Source organism: Pinus tabuliformis, chromosome 8 (assembly GCF_031772625.1).
Source record: "Pinus tabuliformis cultivar Carrire ecotype Pingquan chromosome 8, CPIR1, whole genome shotgun sequence".
Lineage (NCBI taxonomy): Eukaryota > Viridiplantae > Streptophyta > Pinopsida > Pinales > Pinaceae > Pinus > Pinus tabuliformis.
Window position 1 is genome coordinate 977056376 of NC_142294.1, and position 14763 is coordinate 977071138.

Genomic DNA, 14763 nt, shown 5'->3' on the forward strand with positions numbered 1-14763 from the left:
CGTATTGGATACTTTTCCCAACAACAATAGGGATACATGAACCATCTGGAGGCGCTCCATACACGTCAAACAAGCTTCTAGAATGCTCTAGAAATGACCACAAGTAACTTTTTTGGAGTGAAACTTGCGCCTTTTGACCTTTACAGGAGTACGCACCCATTGCTTTATAGATAGAGCGTACAAGTACGCAGGTATTGTGAACTTGGGGTGCGTACACGCAGGTAAGGCTAAGAGAAACTGCGTACCCAGAGATATATAGATTTTTAATGACTTTCTCTCTTTCTTGGAGTTTGACATGGAGAGCAGAGGTATGAGGCTTGCCAAGGAGGATAGTATGACAGTTGATGGAGCCATACTAACTGCAAATAGTCATGGTGACAAATTTTAGTGTAACAGATTGCCCCCTAAAGTGCGAAGCCTGTAGTAGATAAGGGTTTCATATCATCTAGGAAGGGTGAAGTAATTTATCATTTCAAGGATTATCTTGTGGAGAGCCCAGTCGGAACCTGCAGGTATTCAAGACAAAATACATATATAAGATCATATCATCACTGAGGTAGGCATTCCCATGCTCAGATTGAAAACTTTAACTAACAAACTATCTATTGGTCTGATACAGGAATGATTTTGCAGTACATCATAATCATAGACTTTGTAGACACAGTATGGGTGCAACCATCTGTTTATGATTAGTCTACTGTATAATGAATACAAAACTCCTTGCAGCCTGGATGGTGGAAGCTAGATCCAGGGTCTTCATTTCTACTTCCCGAACAGGTACGATTCTATTCATGCGAATAAATGAGTTGATGTCGAACATGGTAGAAACCACTTGATTACCAGTCAATGATGTAAACTGTTAACAAGCGTGAGAGATACCACCAGTGATGTCAATGGTTCTCAAAGTACCCAGTACAATCCATGAGATGTGAATGAATGAGTTGATGTCGAACATTTCACGGAATCCTTCGATCGAAAGTCAATGATGTAAACCGTCGTCAAAGGCGAGAAACCTGCCATTGATGCATGCAGACTTCAAGGTACTGACGATTCCTAGGTCATCTTTCTAGATAATGTGCTGATGTCGATAGAAAGCGACCCGTTGCAGGAAAGCCCACAACACGAAATCATAGATCAAGTTGAAGAAATGTAGCTGTAAGGACTGAATCAGGGATGGTCAAGATGGATGACAGGTATTTTGCAGATGAATGGTTTATATGCAGAGACCTCTTGAACACATAACGACACAACAGATGGCTTGGTGACATTTGACCCAAAGTTAATACTCGGCTGAAGACTTTCAATGTGGTTTGATCAACTGTGAGGCAAAGGATTTCCCAACCCAGGTGAATGCAAAGTGTCGTGTTCAAGAGTGGTAATAAGGCTTCTTCTGAGACAAAGGATAACAAATAGGCTCATTTTTCTCTCTTTTCCCCCACCATTTCTGGCAAGTACCTCTTTATTTTTTACAAGCTTGAGGAGGATAACATATGCTTGATTATGAGCTCATCCTTCGGATGAGTCCAACTTAGTTTAGATTCGAACCCTAAGAAGGAGTGGTCCGTTCCTGTTTGTAATCAAACAGGTCCTTTACTGTGAAATTTTAATGAGTCCAGTATAGGAGAAACTCGGCGTTTTTCAATTTTAGAGAGTCTGAAAAAACTTAAGAAGACTCCAGGTTGAACTTTTTCGTAAAGTTGTGTCTCCCAAGCCCGAAAAAGTATAAAATAATACTTGAGAGAACCGCTTGATCTTACGACCAAGGAGTACTTTCATGATTAGTGTCTTTGACCTGAAAAGTAAAAAGCGATCAAGGACACGTCGTTTTATTTCCAATATCGAATTTGAAACGACAAAAATCCGGCAATCTTTTCCTGTTTTTACGGTCAGAAAAGGGCTATAAGAGGACCGTCTTTTAATTCCGTTTTAACGAGTGTAAAAGAAATGCTCGGCAATCTTTTCATGTTTTAGGAGTCTGAAAAGGGCTTAAAAGAGAACTCCAAGGTTTCACTTTTTCATAAGTTTTAACGAGTTCGAAAAAATGATAAAAATGTACTCATATGGCCGACTTTCAATTTAATTTACGAGCAGGAAAGGACGGAAAGAACTCGGCATTTTCATTTGTTTTACGAGAATGAAAAATAGAAAAATATTCTCGATATTTTCATGAGTTTAACGAGTCTTGAAAATAACTGAAATTGACTCGAAATAGGTTTCATTTTGACAAAATCTTGAAACGGATAAAAACTATGCTTCAAAGTAGTTTCATTTTTACACAAGCTTGAAACAGAGAGAATACTGTGCTTGATGCCCCCTAAGCATAACTGCTAGAGCGCATGCCCCCCCAGCTTCATTTCATTCAACTAAGTACAAGCTGGATGGAATGAAGGTTCATGAACGAGATCGTTTGAAAGACTCGACCTAAAACTGTAAGAAAATTATGCAAAAAACTGAAATAACTAACCTAAATACTTAACATTTATGAGAACTAGTCAATCTCTCGACTCAAGTAGAGGAGGATTTGTTTCATTTTTTAACGAGCTTGACACAGGAAAATAACTATGCTCGGATTTGGTTTCATGTTTACGCAAGCTTGAAACGAAAAACTATGCTTGTTATAAGTTCACATGCCCCCAGCATAATGACTCAAAACGAGGTACATGCCCCCCAAGCTTCATTGCATTCAATGAGGTGGATGGAATGAAGCTTTACTTTCAAGATCTTGGAAAGACTGGTGGGAGTTGTTTCAATTTTTTAGTGAGGTTGACACAGGAAAAGAACTATCCTCAAAACCCTTGTTTCATTTTTTAAACGAGCTTGACACAAGATAAGGAACTATGCTCATAACTACTCTCTACAATCTACCTAACAAAAAACTCTACTCTAAAAAACCTTGATTCATTTTTTAACGAGCTTGACACAAGACAAAGAACTATGCTCTAAAATCCTTGATTCATTTTTTAATGAGCTTGACACAAGACAAGGAACTATGCTCATGACTACTCTCTACAATCTACCTACTTAACCTACCCTTGTTTCATTTTTTAACGAGCTTGACACAAGACAAGGAACTATGCTCAAAAAATTCGTATGCCCCCAGTATAATGATGCAAAGCGAGGTACATGCCCCCCAGGCTTCATTGCATTCAACCAGATGGATGGAATGAAGGTTTACTTTCAATATTTAACTTGAAAAGGGAGTTGTTTCATTTTTAAGGAGGTTGACACAAGAAAAGAACTATCCTCATACCTGATTCATTTTTTAACGAGGTTGACTCAGTAACAGGAACTATCCTCAAAACCCTGATTCATTTTTTAGCGAGGTTGACTCAGTAACAGGAACTATCCTCAAACTCCTACTTTCTACAATCTACCTACATATCCTAAAATCTACCTGATTTATTTTTTAATGAGGTTGACTCAGTAAAAGAACTATCCTCATGCGAGCCTGTTTCATTTTTTAACGAGGTTGATACAGGAAAAAACTATCCTCGTGCCTGATTCATTTTTTAACGAGGTTGACTCAGTAAAAAGAACTATCTTCTGACCAACTGATTCATTTTTTAACGAGGTTGACATAGTAAAAGAACTGTCCTCATACTAGCCTGTTTCATTTTTAAACGAGGTTGATATAGGAAAAAACTATCCTCGTACACACTGATTCATTTTTTAACGAGGTTGACACAGTAAAAGGAAATTTCCTCGTACTTCTTGATCATGGCTTCCAACTGGAAGAAAGACATGTCAATGGACACACCTTGATCATGGCTTCCAAAAGGTCTTCATCAGAAGGAAGAATAGTTCTCTGGAAGGAACACATGTCAAGGGACTCAAAAGGGATAAGAACATCGTGTTCAAGTAATCCCATAGAGTTTTCCATGTCAATTACCGGATCTAAATCAAAGGAAGATGAGAAAACAGTGAGAGGCTCACTTACATCGGTAACTGAAAACATGGGACCAGTTGCCACATAATTAACCCGTGGCAGGGTAGATACCACTTTAGAATCAGGAACATTTAGGGGTGTTATATTATTGGTAGTTGAAACAAGACTAGGGAACGAAAGCTGGTCTACAGTCACAATACTGCCATTGTGAGGGAAAGACATCACGCAAAAGAGTGTCGATACGACGGCTTTCATTGCATAAACATAGTCTCGCCCAAGGAGTAAATTGAAATCAAAGGGACCTTGAACTACCATAAGATCAATACAGACAGTTTTACCTTCCAAGGTAATAGGAAACTTAGGAAGGATCCCTAAAGGTTCACTAGTGGTTCTGTTAAAAGCTTTCAGATTCTGTGTAATAGGCGCAAGCTGAGGGGAACCCAAAGCTTTCCAAACAGTTGAGGATAAAATACTAACAGAAGCACCTTCATCTACTTGAGTACGATGTATGTCCCTACCACCAGCCTTGACAATGATTTGGAAAGGGATGGAGGAAGGAAGACGAGGTTCTGTCAGTCTATTCCAATCAAAGGAAAAGACCTCAGTACTTGGAGGGGGTTCTGTAGAAACAGGTGAAATGCCCCCCGACATAGAAGAATCTGATGTAACAAGAAGAACCTGAGCGGTATGAAGTTCACTCTCTAAAGGGAAAGTGGGATCGACCGAATGTGAAATTGAATCGACCACTTGATCAACTAATGGATCATCAACCTAAGTGACATGAGTTTCACTCTCCAATGGAAGAGTATGATCGACTGTACTTGAAAATGAATCGACCACTCCGTCAGTTGACAGTAGGTTGGGAGAAAATTTACGGTAACCAGTTGGAAATTCTTGCTGTGGAATAGTAAGGTTTTCCAACAATTTCGAGGCTTCATCCATGTGAGGGCAAATGTGAGTTTGATGACTCCCTTTGCATAACTTACAAGGAAACCTAACTTTACCCTTTTTCCCAGGAACCTGACTATCACTGGTTGATGGTTCAATGGAAAGTTGATGAGATTTTTCTGACCATACTTCCAAGACCTTTGGAATACCAGGACAATTGACAAGGAAGTGGTCACCCTGACAAAGCCTGCAAGGGTATTTGGGTTTACGATGCATGTCGGAATTTTCCTCAACACAACTAACACTTACAGCCATGGTTGGTTGGTTGACTTCTTTCTTATCTTGCTTCTTCTTCTTCTTCCATTTCTTCTTCTTCTTAGCCTCCTGGTTACTAGCATCAAGGATTTTACCAGGCGAAGAGGAAGAAATGGAGGAAGAAAAATTAGGCGAAGAAGGTAAAGGGTCAACAGAAGGTTGGTGATGTTGAGATGGTGAACTCCGTTGAGGTGAAGCATCCGGTTGAGATGGAACAATTGGAGTATTTTGGGCCAACGAAGTTGAAAATAACCATATCGGTAAACCTATTGTAAATCCAGGTAATGACAAAGTAGCCATATAAGGAGGACCAACATTTCCAAAGTAAGGAAAAGTACTAGGATTCTCGTTAGAAGGGGTTCCTAGGTTGGTAAATTCCGGAACATTTTCCATTATATTCAACTTCAGTGAATTTTATTAACAATTTTTAAAACTAAAATTAACAATTCACAATTCACACCTAACCATTAAAATTCACAATTCACACCTATGGTCTCTAAAAGTAAAAACAAACAAATTAACACGCGCTATCAAATCTAGGAGTCAAACCACACACAAACAATAGCCTTCCGGACCGAAAACACTAGTTGGTGATGAATCCCAACATCGTCGAATTCAGTACAGAAGTGGCGGGTGGAACAGTTACCCCGGCAACCTGCTTAATGAATAGACCGGCACAAGTTCCTCCACTTTAACCGTCTCGAGTGAAGTGAACCCCCCGGAAAATCCAAGTGAGTCTAGCCGACGTCTGCTCCAGGTATGGTGGGATCTTCCCTCCACCGTCACCTTGGGTAGAACCCTAAAGATAATGGTCGCTAAGGTCACCAACAACAACAAATACACCTGGGGGAACAGTCTACGACCTGATAGAACGCAAGGGCAGAGTAACAAGCTCAATCCCCTTGCCGGCTCCTTGACAATAATCCAAGGTTTACCGACAAGTGACCCCAGGCTCCTCGACAATAATCCGAGGTTTACCGTTTGTAGTACGTGCGTATCTGGCGTCTTTCCCAATGAAGGAGGATTGATCCCCTCACTGGTTTGGACACAGTCTCGTGCTTCTCCTTTAAGAGGAGCTTTCCCAGAGCATAAATGTAACAGCTGGATTTATCCTACCACAAGATGAGCTACTTGTTTGGTTTTGCTGTCTTGGAGAGTTAATTACTCTCCTACTCCAAGACACTAGCCTGATCTATATTGGTGTTTCAGAGCCCTAGAAATGTAAAAATTACTAGATGAATTTTAATTAAGCGCTGTGTTATTTAGGCTGTTATTACTCAAAGGGGTAAATGGAGATGAAACCAATGGTGTTATGACTCGACTCAATTGAATGCAATCGAATATGATAATGTAATCGTTTCAATTCGATGAATCCTAACTAAAGTAAGGAGAGAGTTTCCATTCACTTCCAACAATGAAAAAATTGATCACTAAGAGAAAATATAACAAATTCTCTAATGCGCTAATTTCATCAAGAAAAACTAATGCAAATCAATTCCAAACCATTTTTTTATTTTTATTTTTGTGTAAATTCAAATCAAAGAAAGCTGATCTAAATCTACGATTGATTTTTTCAGAATGTAAACTATGCAATGGTAATCTAAGCACAATTCACTTGAAAAGTATGCAAATGTAATCTATGCACATTTTTCATTAATATTTTGAAAATGAGAACTCTAATTATGCAAATGTGATCTATGCAAGAGAATTCTCAAACACAAGATGATTCTAATGTAATCTAAGAACCAATCAAGTGCAAGTCGAGAAAATTGGGTGAGAGTTCCAAAGATCAAAAAATAAAAACACTCAAAGGCGATTAACACTCATACACAATTTAGCCCCCCCCCCCGGCGAATGAGGGGGAAATATTTTTGCAAAAACAAAAGCAAAAAGATGCAAAATTGTGAAAAGACTGAGACAAACCTTCAAGTAATGACCAAAGGAAATCAAATTAAGAATTTCTCAAAAAAGGGACTTAAAACACCCAATTGATGAAAGCTTAAAGCAAGAATTCTAATGAAATTAGCCAAGATGAAAGCTTCTGACAGGTGAACAGTGGATCTGGGCAGCAAAAACAAGCTATAAACAAAATCTAAAAGATAAAAAAGAAGAAATTGAAATTTTCTAGGCTTTTGACAGGGGTACGCAGGCAGCCTGTTTGCACAGGTGTGGCCACACTCTGTGTACACAGCAAAAGTGCGTACAGGTATGCACTGTGCTCAATGCAGAGGCTGCGTACTTCTAGCAAAACCAATAAAAACTAAAATCTAATTTAACCCTAAGATATCCCACCCAAATACACAGTCAAACAGCGAAAAACCAGAAAACAAACGACTTTTCTCAAATCAAAGTTTCACACAAAGGAAAAATCATTCACATCAATGGAGTTCCCTAGTATGGTCGCCATTTTGTCATGCGGAAAGAGTCGATAATGCGGACAAAACCGACCTCCCTAGAAGCAAAGGCTTTCTAGTGACAAACAAGACAAATAAACACTACCTTTCTCTAAACATGCATTTAGAATACAAGTAATCAGGTGATTTTTAACATACCTTTAGTCCAACGCTTTGTAGTAGTCCAGCCTCGCCGATCCGGATGAGCTCCTCCTTCTCTTCGAAACCTGCATTCACTAACAAGCCAAAAGATTAAATAGCACCTAATAAACTTATAAAATAATACATATCCATCATACAGACCAAGGAGTATATGAAACAAATCATGAATAACAATCTGTTGAGAAAAATGAGTTCATTTGTATTAAGTGGAAACAAAAGAAACCATTACAACCTGAGCCTTGGTGTTGTGCAGGTCCCTCCTAGGGTCCAGCAAGAGTTTTCCTTTACTTTGATCAGCTCACCCACTCTCAAATAAGGCTAGGAAAGGATGGGAATCTCTCCTCTCAAGCTTTACAAGGGAGTCCTAATTCCAGCAGCATCTACCCTTAGGAATGTTCAGCTTTCAACCTCCCATCCCTTTGGCCCAATGCCTGTATTTATAGTGCTCTAGAGGAAGTTATTCAGGTCCACCATCAATGGGATAAGTCCCTTTTTGGATGGGATAGCTCCCCTCTTGATGGGATAAGTTCCTCTTTGATAGGGATACATGAACCATTTGGAGGCACTCCATACACGTCAAACAAGCTTCTAGAATGCTCTAGAAATGACCACAAGTAACTTTTTTGGAGTGAAACTTGCGCCTTTTGACCTTTACAGGAGTACGCACCCATTTCTTTACAGACAGAGCGTACAAGTACGCAAGTATTGTGAACTTGGGGTGCGTACACACAGGTAAGGCTAAGAGAAACTGCGTACCCAGAGATATATAGATTTTTAATGACTTTCTCTCTTTCTTGGAGTTTGACATGGAGAGCAGAGGTATGAGGCTTGCCAAGGAGGATAGTATGACAGTTGATGGAGCCATACTAACTGCAAATAGTCATGGTGACAAATTTTAGTGTAACAAGATGCTTTGAGTTATACATATGAAAAGTGTGTACGATCATCTTATTAATGACCTCTATTCGGCCATCAATTTGGGGGTGGAAAGTCATGGACTTAGTGAGCTTGGTATCTAGCATCGACCAAAGACTTGATCAAAATGTACTTAGGAACCTGTTGTCCCGATCTGAGATAATGGACTGTTGGCTCCCTAAGTGTCACACTTTTTCAAAGAAGAGTTTAGCAGTGGCTTCTATTGTGATACTCTTCTTGTAGGCCGCCAAGTTGGTCATATTAGATAATTTGTCAACGACCACAAAAAAAACAGTTGTTGCCATGCTTAGTAGAAGGAAGGCCTAACATGTAATCCATGGAGATGGATTCCCAAGGTCGACTAGGAGTAGGCAGAGGACTGTATAGGCCTTGCTTGATGGTTGGTTTGGAAATGACACATGTAGTGCAAGATCTAATGTACTTCCCAACATCATGTCGAAGGTTCAGCCAATAAAAATACTTATGTAGGACTGCCATTATTTTCTCTACCCCGAAACGTCTAGCGACACGTCTATAGTGTGACTCCCAAATCATCTTGGAACGCTTGCTTTAATGAACACAAAGGTGTCCCAGGTGGCATTACAGTGCATCCTAGAGGTGAAAATTTGGAACTTTCTTGCCTTCCAGGAGTGTTTGGTATGTGTTGTCGAATTCTAGATCACTCTTGTAAAGATGTTACCACCTCACAGTCTCGTGCCCAAAAGAGTCGATCAGAGTGATCAACGCCATGACCGATGGTTGGTTGAGGAAGTTTGCAACATTGTTGGTGTTTCTCTTCTTGTACTTAATGTTCAAATGGAACTGTTGCAGGTATGTGGACCATTTCTGATGGCGATCATTCTACAACTTCCCTTGTGTCTATATGAATTGTAAGGGTCGGTGGTTTATGTGGATGACTGTTTCCTTTCAAATAATGTAATGGCCTGCATAATGGAATATAATGCTTCCATTTTTGGCAAGCCTACATAATGGAATACATATCTTTGTCATAGGTGGGATACTTTCGTACTATGTCTGAAAGTGTTTCACTATGACATGCCATGGGATGCCCTTGCTGAGTAAGAACCGCACCAATAGCATAGTCAGATGCATCCGTCTCGATCTCAAATGGTTGCGGTAGTTTGGTAATATGAGCACTGGTGCATAATAGAGGCAATGCTTCAACTCAAAAAATTCCTTCTATTGGGATTCATACCAAAATAACTTTGCTTTCACTCCTCCCTTGGTGACTTGACTTAAAGGCCAAGTGATATGAGAGAACCCTAACACGAACCCGCGGTAGAAGTTGGCAAGACCCATAAAGATGTGGAGCTCTATTAGAGTGGTTGGGGTTGGCCAATCACAAATGACTTGTATCTTTGTTGGGTCCACATGCACATTCGCTCATCAATGATGTACCCCAGATATTGAAATTGGGTCATATCAAAAGTGCATTTCTCAAAATTGGCACATAGCTTGTGTTGCAGCAGGGGTTGGAGGACCTATCGAAAATGGTGGAAGTGCTCTTCCCAACTCTAGATGAATATCAGAATGTCATCCAGATACACCACCACGAATGAGTTAGTGAAGGCTCACAAGATGTCGTCCATCAACCTCATTAAGGTTGTGGGGGCATTGGTCAAATCGAAAGGCATGACCAGCCATTCTAAAAGGTCCTCATTGGACTTGAAGGCAGTCTTCCACACATAAAAGGGTTCGATCGGTACTGGGTGATAACAGGACTTCAAGTCAATCTTGTTGAAATGTTTGGCACCCTTGAGCTAGTCCAGAAGGTCATCAATCTGTGGGATTGGATAACTATTCCAGACAGTGATCTTGTTCAGTTACCTATAGTTAATACAGAGTCTCCAAGTCCCTTCCTTCTTTTGTACCAACATGATCGGGCACCCATATGGCGATGAACTTGGGATGATGTGCCCTCACTGAAACAACTCTTGAATCTACCTCTTGATTTCATCGTTCTCCAAAACAGAGTGTTGATAGATCGATCCATTGGGTAGTGGTGCGCCCAGGGTCAAAATCATTAGAGTACTTGACCTGATAGTGTAGAGGTACCCCTATGGGTGAGGTGAAGATTTCCCTGTACTCCTCCACAACCTTCTCCATCTATTGTTGTCGTGCAGAGGAGCCTTGTCTAGAGTCTGTGGCCACAATATTCTTCTTTCTTTGAGGGTGAATCACAAGGAAAACAAATTTCCTGATCTTAGAAATTATCTTACTGCATTACTTCGTAATGATAAAAAAAATGGAAGTAGGGAATGCTAGCTTTGGTATCCTATACAACTTATTGCCCAAAGTAATAATAATAGTGCAAGGCATAGACTTATACACAACATGTCACTTCCACAAGTATCGTTGGCCTAATAATACATCATAAACTTCGAGAGGAGCAACACCACACAATACCTCATCTATGAAGGGATTAATGTTGTAGGGAAGGCAACATTATTGGCTGATGTGGAGATCCCGCCCTTCGTGATGCCACCTGATGGTGTATGGTTGTGGGTGTGGTGTGGTTGGTAGGCCCAATAGCTTCATGACCTCTTCTAAAATGAGGTTCTTTTGGCTACCACTGTCTACAATGAACTACAATAGAGAACCCTTCACCCACATCTATGAGTGGAAGAGTCACTCCCCCTCCTCTAGATCTTCGGGCTCAACCTTCTAGATCTTGGTGGTGGCACTGATGGAACTAGGCTCTGCATTGATAATATGCTTCGCTTTCCCATTCCACTTGTTGGTTTATAACTTAGATTTCGAACGTGCATCTGATTTAGAAGTTTTCAGCTCAGCCACAAATGACTTCTTGGCTCAACACTCACTCGTGTTGTGAGTGGGGCCCTTATGGAACTCACACCATTTTCCTATGTCCTTCTTTATATTCGGTGTTTTTTTTGCCTATGGCTTCGACAGGTTGTCCTGGGTCACCCCACCTTGGCTTTGTCCTTTTTTCTGCAGTTTGGGGGCACCTTTCCCTTACTTCTAGTTCGCTATCCAAATTCTCGCTTATTTTGTTTAAATTTCTACTTGATCTCGACAGTGTATCGATATGTAGCACTAAGCGAGGAGATGTCCAAGAAATCCATCTCATCCTAGATGTACTTTTGTAGGAAGTCATGGTACTTCAGTACCAAATTCTACTCAGAATCCTTAATACCCGTCTTTGTACAAAGGGTATGGAGAACATTTGTGAACTCCAGCACATCTTGGTCCCTTCCCTTCTGCAGCGTGGTCCACTTTATGCATTTATCTTCATAGCTCTTGATAGGGTAATATTGTTCCTTGATAATATCTTGGAAACAATTCCAGGTGGGTGTGACTAAAAACTGTGAGGATTCCCCCTCGTCCTTTTTTTCACAGTAGGTTTCCCACCAGTCCTTGACATATGGGGTGGCTTTGAGGAGTGAAAAAGTAATCTTTTCCCCATTGGAAAAGTCATGAACTAAAAAATATCCTTCCAACAGGTTTAACCATATATCTACAACATTTGCATCTATCTAACCTTCAAATATGGGAATGTCAAAGTTAACTTGTACCTTAAAAGGAATAGCACCTTTAGAGTGATTGTTGGATGAAGATTTGTTACATGTGGGTAGTTACTGAAGGATCTGGGAAAATTTATCCATCATCATGCTCCTTTGTCACTTGAGGGATTCCTCGAGCAATATTTTGAAAGGATCTCCTACCCCTTTGTCTTTATTTTCTTTTTCCATTGGAGGTAATTGGGGTTTGTGAGGCTGGTCTTGCAAAGGTTCAACCAATTTGAGCCCTAACTCCTTGTACCCCGACCTCGTTGGGGACATGCAAAGAAAAATAGAGAAAGAGAAGACTGCTCTGATACCATTGATCCAAACTTACGCAAGAATGCGAAAAAAATGTATATATACATATAAACATAGAGATGAAACAAAAATAAAACTTCATTTCATTAATATCAAAGAACTAAAATATCCTTACATACAAAAATTGAAATAAACTAGCTCGACGATGGTAGCTTATCTCTGAGAAGAGATGTGGTGGCTACATACCTCTGAATTGTGTCGCAATGAGGCTCAAAGGCCAATTTATTATTGAGAAACAATGGAAAACTCTATACATCCAAAAACCTAACACTAGGAGATGAAGCGCCAAAAATGTGGGCCCTATTTGGGTAAATTGGTACATCAACTTATCGAGATCGTAACTTTGGTAGATGATCTCCATTTGGATATCATAATACCTCATTTTGAAGATATCAAAGAGGAGGCTAAAACAAATAGGTAAACCAATTTGGGACTTTTCTAGTCTCTTCGTTTTCCCTAAAAAAATCTTTTAGTCCCTCAAAATGGTTCCGAAAGTTTAGGACCCAAAAAACTACCAAAAATAGTAAGTTGTGCTACAATTAAGAAAACTAAAAAGAAACAGTAGTGGGGGTCCAAGTGGAATAGGCGGGTGGCCAGCAATATCCACTTGGATCACTATAATAGTTAGCAACTCTCTTCGAATTTCTATGATATTGTTTCATTATGTAGTGTGTTGTACAAGAAACATTATCTTCATGTGCTTACACCTAGTACATGTCACGTGTCAAAGTCAAACATTAAGAATGTAAATTTTATTGTAGTATTTGGTTGGCATGAAATTTTATTAGTGTTGTAAATAGGTTTCTTTCAATTTCTTACATGTATATGTACATATTTATGTGCTATGAATCAAATGCATTATTTAGAAACGGGAAAAGCGTGAGGGTATATTTGATTATTTCTTTCGATTATGTTTACATGGAACTCAATTTTCTTTGGTTGATAAATTATAAAAAAATGGACTCTAAAGTTTAAGACTTCAAGCTAGATTATTTTTCTTGAGATTAGAAATGGTTTTTTTGTCAACATTGTTTTCTTGGATAAGTTTATATGTATTATATGTAATATGTTGAGGCATCCCATATACACGCGCTCATTGCATGTTATCGTAGTGCGAGAGGCTCTGTTGTACATGGTCGGATTTGTGAGAGATCATGTAACCCACTGAGATTTCATGTTCCCCTTGTATAACTTGCATCTGACGTCATTCGGTGTGTTAGAGGAAATTGTTTTGTCTCTGTTGATGACCATGCTACATCCAATGGACCTTCTTTATCCATTTCATGTACACCTCCTACATTTTTATATCCTATTTAAACTTTATGTGTTTATGTCTTGAATTTGTTTTTATTTTTTAAATCATCTTCAATTGATGTATTTGAATTTAATGTATATGTTAATATGCTTCTAGTTTTTAAATTATATATATGTTAAATTATGTTTATCATTTACAGGTCCTCAATAGGACGAAGTTGAGGATTAGAGTGCGTCATCGATCCTTCCATAGGATGATGCTACAACTCATATCACATTAGAGGATGTTACCACCCATCATACACGAATCACAACAACGATAGAGAAGATCCCTGTCAATTCACTAACTTGTATTGCATTGTCTTTGATGTTGGATAGCATGGTTAGGTTGATCAAGACATACCAAATGTTGAACCTGCATAAAAACATATTACAGTTCATACATAGGGTCATGAGTCATGAGGTTAGAGGCCCAGGTTTTTGGGAGGTGGTGAAAGAAGCCACCAAGGACATTGATGTTCATGGGGAGTTGTTCGACATCCCTCTGAATCTCCATACTAGACATAAAGGTCTGATCCCAATGAAATATTTTAGTAATGTTCATGCAACCCCTTTCGAGTATGATAGAATGATTGGATCTTGGGGAAAGTTCCCCAACCATGACTAGGTCATCCTTTATTCTGCTAAGAATTTATATGCAGAGTTTGTGTTACATATGAGGCCAGATTACACTGATATCAGATCTCATTTTTATGGTACCACCATGGGACATACCTTTGAGCATGAGGGGGATCATAGGGAACTTGGGCATGTACCACCACCTCTGAGATTCTTGCCACTACCGTCTTGGAACTTGGTATTACCAATATAGCTAGAGGATTTGTCACAACTCAATGGTGAGACACAAGAGACTATTGCAGACAACATGTTGGCATATTGGCTAGTGTGTGTGTTGCATTATATGGATAGATTAGGAGACCACCACCATTGCCTTGGGACCAAATAGTGCCCTTTTATGATGATGCATTTCTTGCGAGTTTACCCTTTTACCAAATTTTGACACATACATGTATGTATCATGATGCCA